This window comes from Grammomys surdaster, unplaced genomic scaffold (assembly GCF_004785775.1).
Source record: "Grammomys surdaster isolate TR1022 unplaced genomic scaffold, NIH_TR_1.0 252, whole genome shotgun sequence".
Classification (NCBI taxonomy): Eukaryota; Metazoa; Chordata; class Mammalia; order Rodentia; family Muridae; genus Grammomys; species Grammomys surdaster.
The window spans coordinates 360303-373170 of record NW_021604693.1 but is presented as its reverse complement, the minus strand read 5'-3'; the positions used below and the strand labels follow the sequence as shown (position 1 = coordinate 373170).

General features: G+C 41.2%; 1 pseudogene; it reads left to right on the top strand.

The window, feature by feature from the left end:
* The window catches only part of LOC114627353, an 82044-nt pseudogene extending 73629 nt beyond the window's left edge, over positions 1–8415 (top strand).
* Positions 8416–12868: the final 4453 nt, after the last annotated feature.

The window sequence follows — 12868 nt, the reverse complement described above, 5'->3', positions numbered from 1 at the left end:
CTGATGCATGCCTATGATCCCAGCTTTTGGCAGCTAAAGGTAGGAATGTCTCAAGGTTGAAGTCATTTTTGGCTACATAGTAAGAACTTCTGTTTAAAAGACTCATCATAGACACTACCTATATGACCAATAACACATGAATTGATTGCTTCAATTGTTTTGTTAGGAAGTTCCCTGCAGTTTCTTAAATGTCTTGCTATGTATCTGATATAAAGCTGACACTCAGTAAATGTTTGATTTAACGAGTAATTTAATGTAACAGACTTTTAGTAACAGATCACTACTGTGTTCTAATTCCAGGTCCATCTGTGTCTCCCATTGTCATTTGGATCTCAATTGCTGCTGTCTGCTTCCTCATCTTCCTCCTCCTCTTCATCTGCCTCTGCCATCATTGGGCCAAATACAGTATGTATTTGGATGTAGGAGGATTGATATGGGAGGGGTGTATGGGGTTCCATGTGTTCTAAGACTGATCTTTGTTTCTCTGTAAGTGCCACCAATAGTAAGACCAGGAGCCACGTGAAATATAAGAGGTAGAAAAATTTGACTCTCTGAATAAATGTATTCCTGTATCTCCGTCTAAGACATTTGTCTGAGCACTGGGGATTGAAGCCAGGGCCCCTATTGCTCGGCAAGCACTCTATCATTGAGCTACAACCACAATTCCTAAAAAGTCTACTTATGTAACATTTCTCAGTCATACTTTAACATTCCCACTTCTTTTCACTTAGTTCCAGCCCAGCCATGGACAATGAGGAAAAAAATAAATGTAAGGTAGAATAAGTCTCTCTGAGGGAACTGATGCTTATGGGACTTGGGAGGCCTTCAGGAAAGATCAGAAGAGGTGGGAGGTGCAACCCTGCTGTATAATGTTGCTGCTTTTTCCTGGGATTCTGTTGGTCATCTGAGAAATATAAAATACAAAGCTATATAGTTTAAAGGCTCATGTGAAACAGACTCATTCTCTCGCTTTTCCTTCCAGATGATGACTTGGAGGGCATTCAGCCTGAGAACTGGAGCCAGGTGGACACTCAGGTGAGTTCGCTCTACCTCCCTGCTCTCCTTTTCCAGGATCCCACCTGGATATTCTCTTCATAATATGTATCTCACAATGACAGGTGTCTGCAGCAGAAGACTCAAAGGAGGTAACTTACGCCCAGCTATGCCAAGAGATCTTCATGGAGAACATAGATTCACTTCCCTCCAATACTCTTCAAGGTATGTCTACACAGACCTGTGTATATGCAGCCCTCGTGTTATCCAAAAAGGAGAAACAAGCTAGCAATGAGGTGTGCAGGTTTCCTCAGCAGAGGGAGGTATCATGAATGAAGATTCTCAACTTGTTCTTTAACTTGAACCATCAGCTTGGGGCTCCAATGAACTGAAGTGTAGAAAAGCTTGTTAACTGGAAAGGAACTCTAGGGCTCATAGACATCACTTAGAAAACTTGTGATTCTTTGTGATTTGCTCATTCACTCACTTGTATACCTGTCAGATGAGTGCAGATGACTTTCCTTGGGCTCAGATTAACTTAGTAAGACATGGTTTCCATCATCTACTGAAAGAGGCAAGCTGTAAAGTCTGGACTCCTGTTAATTGGTGGTCAGAATACCTCAGCAGTATGATTCTTAACCTTGACTGTCAAGTTGATGGGTTTTAGAATTATCTAAAAGATAGACCTGTAAGTACTTCTGTAGTGCTTTTCCACAGACATTTATCTGAAGTGAAAAATACATACTATGAATAGAGGTGATATTATTTTATGGGTCAGAGTATTAGATTAAATAAAATGTAGAAATTAAGTGTAACGTCACTATTCATTGATCAGTCTCTGCTTCCTGACTATGGATTTAGAATAACCATCTATATCATGTGTCTACTACTACACCTAGAGGCATGTTTATCTACTGTGTCCTCACTTCTGTGATAGATTACACCTTCCAACTAAGTCAAAATATACCTTTGGTGGTGATTATTTTTTATTGTCAACTTGAAGAGATACAGTCTCCTGGGAGACTAGCCTCTGCGAATGCTTGTGAAGAGAAATTTAGATTAGGTTAATTGAAGTGTGAAGACATGCTCATTACATTCTCTAGGTTGAGATTCTGGACTACAAAAATTGAAAGTCAGTTAAACACAAGTATTCATAACTTTCATTTTGATTGTGGGTGCAATATGTTAGTTATGACAGGATCTTGCTGCCTTGACTTCCCCACTATGATGGACTATAACCTTGGATTCTCCCTAAGTCTCCTTTTGCAAAGGTGTTTTATCATAAAAACAGGAAAAATAACTAAGGTACCCTCTCTTCTTCAATTAGATTTTATCAAGCCACCAGAAAAGTAGCTTATACAGAAAGTGGAGAGTTAGTCACTCTCTAGAGTTTTTTTTTCAGTGAAACTTTGGGTTCCAGGTATGTAGAATTACTCAGGTTTGCTCATGGAGACATACAGGCACCAGAGACATCAAGAATAATGAGAATTTTTGCCATCATTTGGTACTGTGAATAATAGTGAAACAAATATGAGACTGCAGGAATCTTTATGAGGCAGTGGTGTTATTTTATTTGTGCATATATGCAAAAGAGGTGATTTGGATAGTACTATAGACAGGCCTTTTCACATTTATTTAATAACCTGATATGATTTTTCACATGGGCGGTGGCAATTTATGTTCCCTCCAACAGTGTACAAGTGTCTGCTATTCTTCACACTTTTTCCAGTCCTTTCTCACCTTTTCTCTTTGGTGATGGACTTCCTATCAGATGTGAGGTATTATCTCATGGTGGTTTTGATTGGCATTTACAAGATGGTTATTGATATTAACCACCTTTCTGTATACTTACTGGAAATTTTATATCTTCTTGGAATTGAAAAAATTCAGGACTTTGTCCATTATGTTTTTTATTACTAATGTTTTAGTTAACATATAGAATAATGTGCTTCATTATGACGTTTCACATACATACACAAATACACACACACATATTTGTACTTTGTTCATATTGCAAATACCCTCTTGTGTTTCCACCTCCTACAACTCATTTGCTCTCTTACTGACAGTAACTCTGATGGAGGAAACCAACTATTTAAGGTTACTATGTGTAGAAGCAGGAGGAGAGGTTAACAAGTCTCAGTGGGAGGTGCCTGCTGTTAAGCCTGAAGGCCTGAGTTCAATCCCTGGCATCTACATGATAGAAAAAGATAACTGACTCATAAGTAAGACCTTGTCTCTAAAAGTAAAAAAAAAAAAAAAAAAAAAAAAAAAAAGCTGATAGAGAAAAGTGGGGAGGGAAATTGTGGAGAGGTTCTAAGGAAGAGATCCAATCACATTATATGCATGTATGAATAATAAATAAATTATGTTTAAAGTTACTGAAGAGAAAAAGAATGAGGAGTGACCCAACCTGCGGGTCCTAGTTATTCATGGGGGTGAGGAGGACCACAACCTGAAAAAGAATGGGCAAGAGAGAAGAATGGACTCAAGGAAGCAATTGCTTGTCAAGAGCCATCTATTTGAATGCAAAGCGCCTTTTTATAGTATATTTTACAAGAGGAGGGGGTAAGAGGGGCCAGGTGGTAGAAAAGTACAGAATCTTCTTGGCCTGTGCCCTGAAACATTTCATGGTCTACACGGTACACTGCCTTGAATTATGGTCTACCTGCTTTCCTTAGAAGATACGGTACACTGCCTTGAATCTATCTTCAGCTGCCAAGCAGGATCTTGCAGTTGCCAAGCTGCAGGGGACATTGTGCAGGTGGGGAAGGGTAGGGGGTGAGGGTAAGGGCGAGGGTCCTGGCTTCTGGCATCTCCCCCTTCTCTGTTTACATAGAGAAGGTGTCTTATGATCAATCCCAACTATGTGAATTTTGAATTTGGAAGTCTAATTATGGGGGGTCTTGGACAAGTTCACAACCCCAAAGCATTGATGTGAGACGAGTCATGTCGATGGTTGAAGGCTTTACGCTGTCGACGATGGGCAATGTCAAGGGACCCCAAGGTGGGTGAAAGGAGGGTGAGGGCCCTGTCTTAGGCTATGTAGGCTGCACCCACTCCCAGCACCACGCACTCCTTTCCGGCTGCATTGGGTGAGCCCCTGGGAAGTAGACCTACAATAATCCCGTCATTGGGCTAACTCACAGCCATCTTAGTCCCTTTGTAAATGTTCAGGTTACCAGACATTTGTCAGTTTGGGGTGTAATATTGTCATAAAGGAAGGCTCCCCAATGTTAGCAGCCATATCAAGGGCGGCCTTGGTTTAGGAAAAAGCCAATTTTTGTTGGGGTGATCAAGAGGCCAGGTTCCCTAGAGAGAGAAACGAGGGCAGAGCCAGGCATACCAGGAACCCTTCTGGAGGGCGTGGAAGTCTAGGGGTTGACTGTATGGGGAGGCAGGGGGGCTGGCAGCTGTGTAGTCTCCTGCGGAATCACTTCTGGATCTTCTTCAATTTTCAGCTGATGGTAATGAACTTCAACCAGCTTTTTGATGGCAGAATCAATCTGGTTCTTAACAAAACTTGTGAGATGGTTAAAGGCCAAGGGAACAAACGAGAGAAGCAAAAGAATGCCAACAAGGGGTCCTAGTATACTAGGCAACAGGGTGGTGAGCCAAGGAGAGGTAGAGAACCAGTTTTGATACCATGCCTCTTGTTGTTCTCTCGCTCTTTTTCTTTCTTCTAAACTCCTTTTGACCTTGTCCAGGCTGTTTTGGACAAGGCCTGTCTTATCAGAGTAAAAGCAACACTCTTCTCTGAGGGCCACGCAGAGACCCCCTTCCTTAAGGAAGACAAGGTCAAGTCCTCTCCTGTTTTGTAACACCACCTCAGAAAGGGAAGCCACAGAGTCCTTAAGGTCTTGTACTCCTTCCCTCAAATTATTTAAATCTTTATCAATGAGAGATTGGAGATGAGCATGATGATTATTGGAAGTCACCAAGGAAACTATACCCGTGCCTGCACTGATGGCACTAATTCCTAGTATGACAGACAAGGTGAGGGCAGTCAGGGATTCTCTCTTGGTTCTTAGAGAAGATCCTTGATCTATAATATTGAGGAAGGACTCTGGATCGTGTATAAAAAAAAAATGTGGGAGAATGGTAACAATTACACAATAATCTCTAAAATGTAAAAAACTGGGATTAAATATATAAGGGGTCAAGCCAGAAGCACAGGCAAAATATGTACCATTAGGTGCCAGGGTATATAGAAAGGTATCATTGAGGATCATTGCCTGATTACACACCGGAATCAAGTCCCTAGGGGGGAGCATGAAGGGTCCCAAAAGGCAAAGGCCTATTCCTGAAATGGAGCTAAGGGTAAGACCTCCTTCAGGCGAATGAGTCCCAAGGAGTCTGTTACCATCATTGGTAAAAGTGGGAGGGGAGAGGATAGCTATCCCCTCATAAAAGGGAGGAGTAGGTGAAAAACAAATCCAGCATTGTTGATAATTAGGATCGCTTTCGTTTTCAATGTCTGAATTGGGCTCGTCCTCAGAGGAATCAGCCTCAGTCCCGGACTGGAGGTGGGGTGTTTGGGAAGGCTTGCAAGAGGGACGAGAAGAAGAAGCAGGCGCAAGACGAGAAGGAAGGGGTGCAGCAGGCGCAGAGGAGGGAGGGTGCCGAGCACCGGACCAAGCGGCAGGGGGAAGCAGTGGGAGTGAGGAAGATATCAGAAGATGGAAAGATCTCCCATGCTCATGCATCAGTAGGATTAGCATAGTAAAAAAATGGCCAGCTTTCCAAAAGCAATAAATTCAATGAAATTTACATCAAAATTACAACATAATTCTTTACAGACCTTGAAAGAACAATTCTCACCTTCATATGGCAACACAAAAAAAAAAAGAACCAGGATAGCTAAAACAATCCCATACAATAAAAGAATTTCTGGAGATATCACCATCCCAGATTTGAAGCTATACTACAGAGCAATGGTAATTTTAGTATTGCATGGTATTGGCATAAAAACAGACTTCTGTCTACTGTATTGCTAGACCCTCAACCTAGAACTGACCTTAATACATGCATATAATTAAAATGGTATAAAAGCAAAAAGGAGGAAGGGGAATGGAATGGAGGTTCTAGGGAGGGGAAATGGGGAAAGGGGATAACATCTGAAATGTAAATAAATAACATATCCAATTAAAAAAACAGACAGGTTGATCAATTGAATAGAATCAAAGATCCAGAAATAAATCCAAACTCACCTATGGACACTTGATATTTGACAAAAAAGACAAAACTTTACAATAGAAAAAAGAAAGCATATGCAAAAAATGGTGCTGGTCTAATTGGATGTCTGCATGGAGAAGAATGCAAGTAGACCCATATCTATAACCCTGCACAAAACTCAAATCCAAGTAGATGAAAGGCCTCAACATAAAATCAGACACATTAAATCTAATATAAGACAAAGTGGGGAACTACCTTGAACTCATTGGTCCAGGAAACAAATTCCTGAACAGAACACCAATAGCTCAGGCACTAAGATCAACAATTAATAAATGGGACCTTATGTACCTGAAAACTTTTTACAAGGCAAAGGACACCATTGATAGGACAAAATGGCAGCTTACAGAATGGGAACAAGATCTTTACTAACTCTACATCTGACAGAGGTCTAATATCTAAAACACATAAAGGACTCAGGAAACTAGACACCAATAAACCAAATTAAAAAATTGAATACAGATTTAAATAGAGAAGTCTCAACAGAGGAATCTCAAATTGACAAGAAGCACTTAAAGAAATGTTCAAAGTCAAAGTCCTTAGTCATCAAGAAAATGAAAATCAAAACTGCTCTGAGAGTCCATCTTACACCCATCAGAATAGCTAAGATCAAAAACTCAAGTGACAGCACATGATGGAGGGGATGTGGAGCAAGGGGAGCACCTCCCCATTACTGGTGGGAGTGCAAACTTGTACAACACTTGGGAAAGCAATTTGACAGTTTTCCCGAAAACTGGGAATAGTCATACCCCATGACCCAGCTATGTCTGTCACTCCTAGGCACATACCCAAAAGATACCCCAATATACCACAAAGACACTTGCTCATCTGTGTTTATTATAGCCATAATTCATAATAGCCAGGAATTGGGAACAACCCAGATGTCCCTCAACCAAAGCAAGGACTGCAGGAACCACCCACTGCAGAACCCAGACTATCAAACAAAAAGCCCCAATCTCCTCACCCCGCCCCAATCCTACAAGTTGGAGAATGTGTCACCAAGGAAATGACATCTCTACTCTCTGGTTCCGCAGAAAATGTGGAACATTTATACAATGGGATACTACTCAGCTATTAAAAAACAAGGACATCATGAATTTTGCAATCAAATGGATGGAAATATCCATTAGGATTAGAAAATATCATCCTGAGTGAGGTAACCCAGGCAGAAAAAGACATGCATGTTATGTACTCACTGATAAGTGAACATTGGCCATAAAGTACAAGATAACCAAGCTACAATCCACAGACCCAAGTAAATTGGGTAATAAGAAGGGCTCAAGTTGTGAGTATCACTCAGAATAGATAACAAAATACTCATCAAAGGTAGATAGACGTGACTGAGTGGGATTTGGAGGGAGGAGAGGAACAGGGATAGGGATTAGGTGTGGGGAAGGAACTCGTAGGGGCTGGAAGTGAGAACAGCAATGGGTGCAGGACATCTGTGGGGTTATCTAGAGTCCTGGAACAGAGAAGATTCCAGGGAGTCCATGAGGGTGACCCTAACTGAGAATCCTACCAATGGGGCAGTTGGAAACTGAAGTGGCCACCTCCTGTAGCCAACCCCTGACACTGTCAATGATATTCTGCTATGCTTGCAAACAGGAACCTAGCATAACTATGACCAGAGTCAGTGCTATTCTGTTGCCTAGGCAATGGCAGGGACTGTTCTTTCAAGTGCCTTGGAGAGACCTGGTCTCCCCCCTGCCATTCAAGGGTAAAAGAGAGGAGAGGGAGATTTCTCCCTGGCCAATGCCAGCTATCCCTTGCTCATGCCCTTGGGCCTGCTCACGCTCCAGGACTTTTATGATGAAGGGGTGTTGAAGTTTTCTACGGGCCTTTTATGCAATCTGATGAGATGATGATGTAGTTTTTGTCTTGTTTATATGGTGAATCACTTCTATCGATTTATGAATATTGAACCATCCCTGCATCTCTGGGCTGAAGCCTTCATTATAATGGATCATCTTTTTGACATGTTTTTAGATTTGGTTTGCAAGTATTTTATTGAGTATTTTTTAACTTTATTTTCATAAGTGGCATTGACCTGCAATTCTTTTTCTTTGGTCTTCATCTCATTTCAGTATCAGGGTAACCAAGAACTCAGAAAGTGAATTGAGCAATATTCCCTCTGTTTTGTAGAATAAATTGAGGCGCGTTGACATCAGCTCTTCTTTGAATGTCTGGTAAATTCTCTACTAAAACCATCTGGTCCCAGTTTTTGTTTGTTTCTATTTTTTTCTTTCTGTTTTCTTTTTTCTTTTTGGGGTTTGGGAGACTTTTAATGACTGCTTCTCTTTCACTAAAAAACATAACTATTTAAATTGCTTGTCTAATCTTTAACACATCAGCCCCAGCTTCCCCTGTCTCCCTCCCCATCTCTCTCCCTCCCTCCCTCCCTCCATCCATCCATCCATCCCTGCAATTTCCCTCCTATATCCCTCCTCTCTAAATCCACTCCTCTCCCATAATCTCCCCTCAAAATAGAGGAGGCCTCCCAGAGACATCAACTGAACACAAGCAGAACAAGATACAATAAGACCAGGCACAAACCCTCAGATCAAGGCTGGGTGAGACAACCCAGTAGGAGGAAAAGGGTCTCAAGAGGAGGCAAAAGGGTCAGAGACACACCAACTCCCACTGTCAGAATCCTCCACAAAACATCAAGCTAACACCCATAGCATGTATCCAGAGGACTTAGTGCAGATCCCTGCAGGCTCTGTGATTGCTGTTTCAGTCTCTGTGAGCACTGTTTAGTTGATTACATGGTCAGTGCTCTCCTGGTTTCTTTGACCCTTCTAGCTCTAACAGTTCTTCATCTCCTTCTTCTGCTGAGTTCCCCAAGCTCCAGGGATAGAGTTGTGGGCTTTTTCACTGCCTAGTGTTTGTCTATTGACCTCTGCATCTGCTCCCATTAGCCTCCAGAGACACTCTCTAATGACAAGTTGATTAGGGACTGATCTATGAATTTAGCAGAACATCATTGGAATTGTTTCATTGGTTAATTGGGGGGGGGGGAGTCAGGTGTGTTTAGTTCTATACTAGGCTTCACATGGGCTCCTTCTTGTGGTGTTGGCCTCAAATTAGGCCAGTAATTCGTTAGTCACTTCCTCCAGTTCTGAGCCACCACTGTCCAACATATCTTGCAAGCAGGACAAATTATAGCTTGAAGGTTTTGTGGCTGTGTTGGTGTTCCTATGCTCCACTTACCTGATTATAGAAGATGGACAGTTCATTTTCCAAAGGTTCTATTACTAAGAGTCCTTGCTAGAGTTGCCCTCATAGATTCCAGGGAGTTTCCACTGTACTAAGTTTGCACATTGCCCCAAATTCCAGTAGTATCTTGGTATACTCTTGTAGGCTTATGTTTTTCAAAAGCTACTTAAGTAAGTGTACTTAAGTGCTTTAACCTCCCTTCTAACCCATTACCCACTAAAGGCAGTGGAAAGGAGAGGTTAATAGGGCAAAGAAGGATGTGAACCTGTTTAGAAATAGTTCTTTGAGGCAAATCTAATCATCTGTGTAGTCAGGTTATCAGCAGTTCAATTCACATAAATCAGCAGCAGTAGCTCAATCCACTTGCAAACACCATTCAAAAATCAGCAATGGAAGTTCTATCCAGAAGAAACTGCTAAGGTTCTGCCAACTGGCCCAAGTATTCAGAAGTGACAAGAAGATGACGAAACACCACCAGAAGTTCTTTGCTGGTATTTCTCTGCATGAAGTCAGAACAAATCATGAGCAGCAAAGAATGGTAAGGCAAACAAATACCATACAGTGTCATAGGTGAAGGCCCGTGTCAGCAAAGTTCAACAATGACCAGCAAAAAATGGTAAGGCATGTCAATACAACACTGCATCATCCACTGTCTGTTGGGTTCTATTTATACCCTCGCCAAATATCACATGTTCTTTCAAGCATCCACTCTAGCAATACATCACATGTCCTTTTTCCAGGCTGCTTCTAGAAAAACACAATGTGTCTGTTCTCAGCAAAACATCCTCCCACGTGTCTGCTTCAGTAAAAACATCCTCTCATAAGACAGTTTCTAGAAAAACATCACATGACACACAACTTAGTCTCCAAAGAAACCAGAATTTTTCACTTTATATTCTCCCCCTCTATTTCTCCTCCCAACCTAGTATCGCATGATTCTATCTCCACCTGCCCCCAGACCACCTACAAAATCTATTTTATTTTCCCTTCCCAAGATCCATGTATCCACCCTAGAGCCCTCCTTGTTACTTTTCCTCTCTGGATCTTTGCATTGTTGCATGACTATTATTTACTTAATAGCTAATATCTAAATAAAAGTGAGTATATACCATGTTTGTCTCTGGATCTTGGTTTCCTCTCTCAGGGTGATCACTTTTAGTTTCATTGATTTGTCTGCAAATTTCATGATGTCATTTTTTTGGTTTTCTGTAGTGTTTATTATAATCATATGCTTATAATACATACTCACAAATAAAACCAAATATGCTCTTATTTTTACAAAGTTGATTTAGTTAGTAGGCAGTAACTACAATGTTCCCTAGCAACAATGACACTGTGTGGGGTGGTGAGCTATGAGAGACAGCCAGGTGCCTGGTCGATGAGCTTTGAACCCCAGATACTCCCTGGGATAGAAGGCATACAGCTCTTCCTGGGCCTCTGGCTCTCTCAGATTCAACCTCTCCCACAGAGAGGCCTATGGCCATCGGTCATGTAGGAGTAGCACCCTCACATGCAGATGAGGCATCCCCAAGCTCTCAGACCAAGCCAATAGGGATTTCCTGCTGCCAGACCTTAACCCATCCCAAACTGTATATATTGGCACTACTCAGAAGTAAAGTACGTTGGAGATTCATCCCGTTGTCTGAGAGCTTCTGTCATGGATCCTCCCCTCTTCACCGGCCAGCTGGTGCCTCACCAGGCACTTCAAAGAGCTGTAACACTTTCCCTCTCCACCATGGAAACTCGGTTGGAAGTGGCAGAGGCAGCAGCGGACTCTCCCTGTCTGCACTTCATCCCTCTGGACTGCTCGTGGACAGAGGCAGAGGCTGTTTGCACCCAGTACTCAGCCAAGCCATAGATTCTCGTGGGACCCCATCTGGAGCCTGTCCCACAGCATTGCATGATTTATGGACAGCAGCATTAGCCAACAGTGTCAACCAAAGTAGTACTGATGAAATTTAAGCTGAAGAATGCCACATTATTGAGCATCACAGTATAAGGACCAAGTAAACAGGACTCCTCAAGTCCTCTCTTTTTCCTTGCTAGCTTTATTTTCTCTTTAATTAATGACTTTCATCCTGAAACCAAGAACCGAGTTAAACTTGAACTTTGTCAGTTTTCAAGGAAGTCTAAACAGTGCTCTGAAAATAAATGTTCAGTCATCAACAGCAAGTATTAGGGTGTTTATATGTTTAGTTCTTCATTCACATGTGCCATGCCATGTTGTTCCTCAGGGACAACACGTGACGCTTAGTTGTGACTCTCATAGTGAGTCTAATATATTCAAGATGTACAATGAACATTGGGCTCCTATCCCTCAATTCTATGACATAATACTCGAGAGGAGTCTTGTCGTTGGTCTTGTGACACCAGCATGTGCAAGAGCCTAATAATTGTAATCATTGATACTATAATGAACTCTCACCATACAGTGAACCTCTAAAGATCATGATTTCAAGTCAGAGACCATGTTTACCGTAAATTTTCTAGCTCTAGAATTTTCAGAAAGAGTTCGGGTCAGAATTTCATCATTATAAAAGAATATTCAACATAAGGAATTGGATACTGTGGTGGGCATGACAAGATACTCAAGGAAATGCACTTTCTTGTCCCTAAGGCTGCCTGAGTGTTAAATAAGCCAAGAGAAATTTGAAGGCTTAAAAATGGAATTCAACTATTAAAAAGTTGATAACAAGATAAAAAAAATATCTTGAATTATTCCAGGTTTATAGAACAAGTGTTCATATAACAAAATAGGGGGAGATACAGTAGATTTCAGAACAAATATGTGAGAGACACTCTACTGCTAACTCTAACAGTGGAGGAATGGTCCAAGGGCCAAGGAATACATGAGGCCTCTAGAAAATGAAAGGCAATAAATAGTAATAGACACTTCACTAGTGATTTTAGCAATAACATAACCCTGTAGAAACCTGCTTTATACCATTTGAACTTGTTTTAGAATTCTAATCTCTAGAACATTTGTGATAGTTTTTTATAATAATGATAGGAAACTAATACAGGGGTCCACATCAAGGCAAATGAGGAAACAAGGAAGTAATGTGTGGAGAGTAGTAACTCAGGATGCTGATGAATCAACATGTTAGGAGTTGATTCATCATCATAGTTTAAAATACCTGTTAGTTTATCTCCCTTTTCAAAGGAAAGAATGTTTGATGAATGAGTCTGTTTCCCTTGCACAGAGGCCATGATGATCAATCAATCATGACCAATGGTTGGTTGGTCAAGAATATCATGGCCTTTATGCAAGGGAAATAGACTCATTCATGGAACTTTCTTTCCTTTGAAAAGAGAGATTAACTAACAGATATTTTACAAGAGACATTATAGAAAATCAATAATTTAAAAGAAAACATGAGTAATTCCTTGCAGATGTTGAAGCCTTACAGAAAGCCAGAAGAGATTC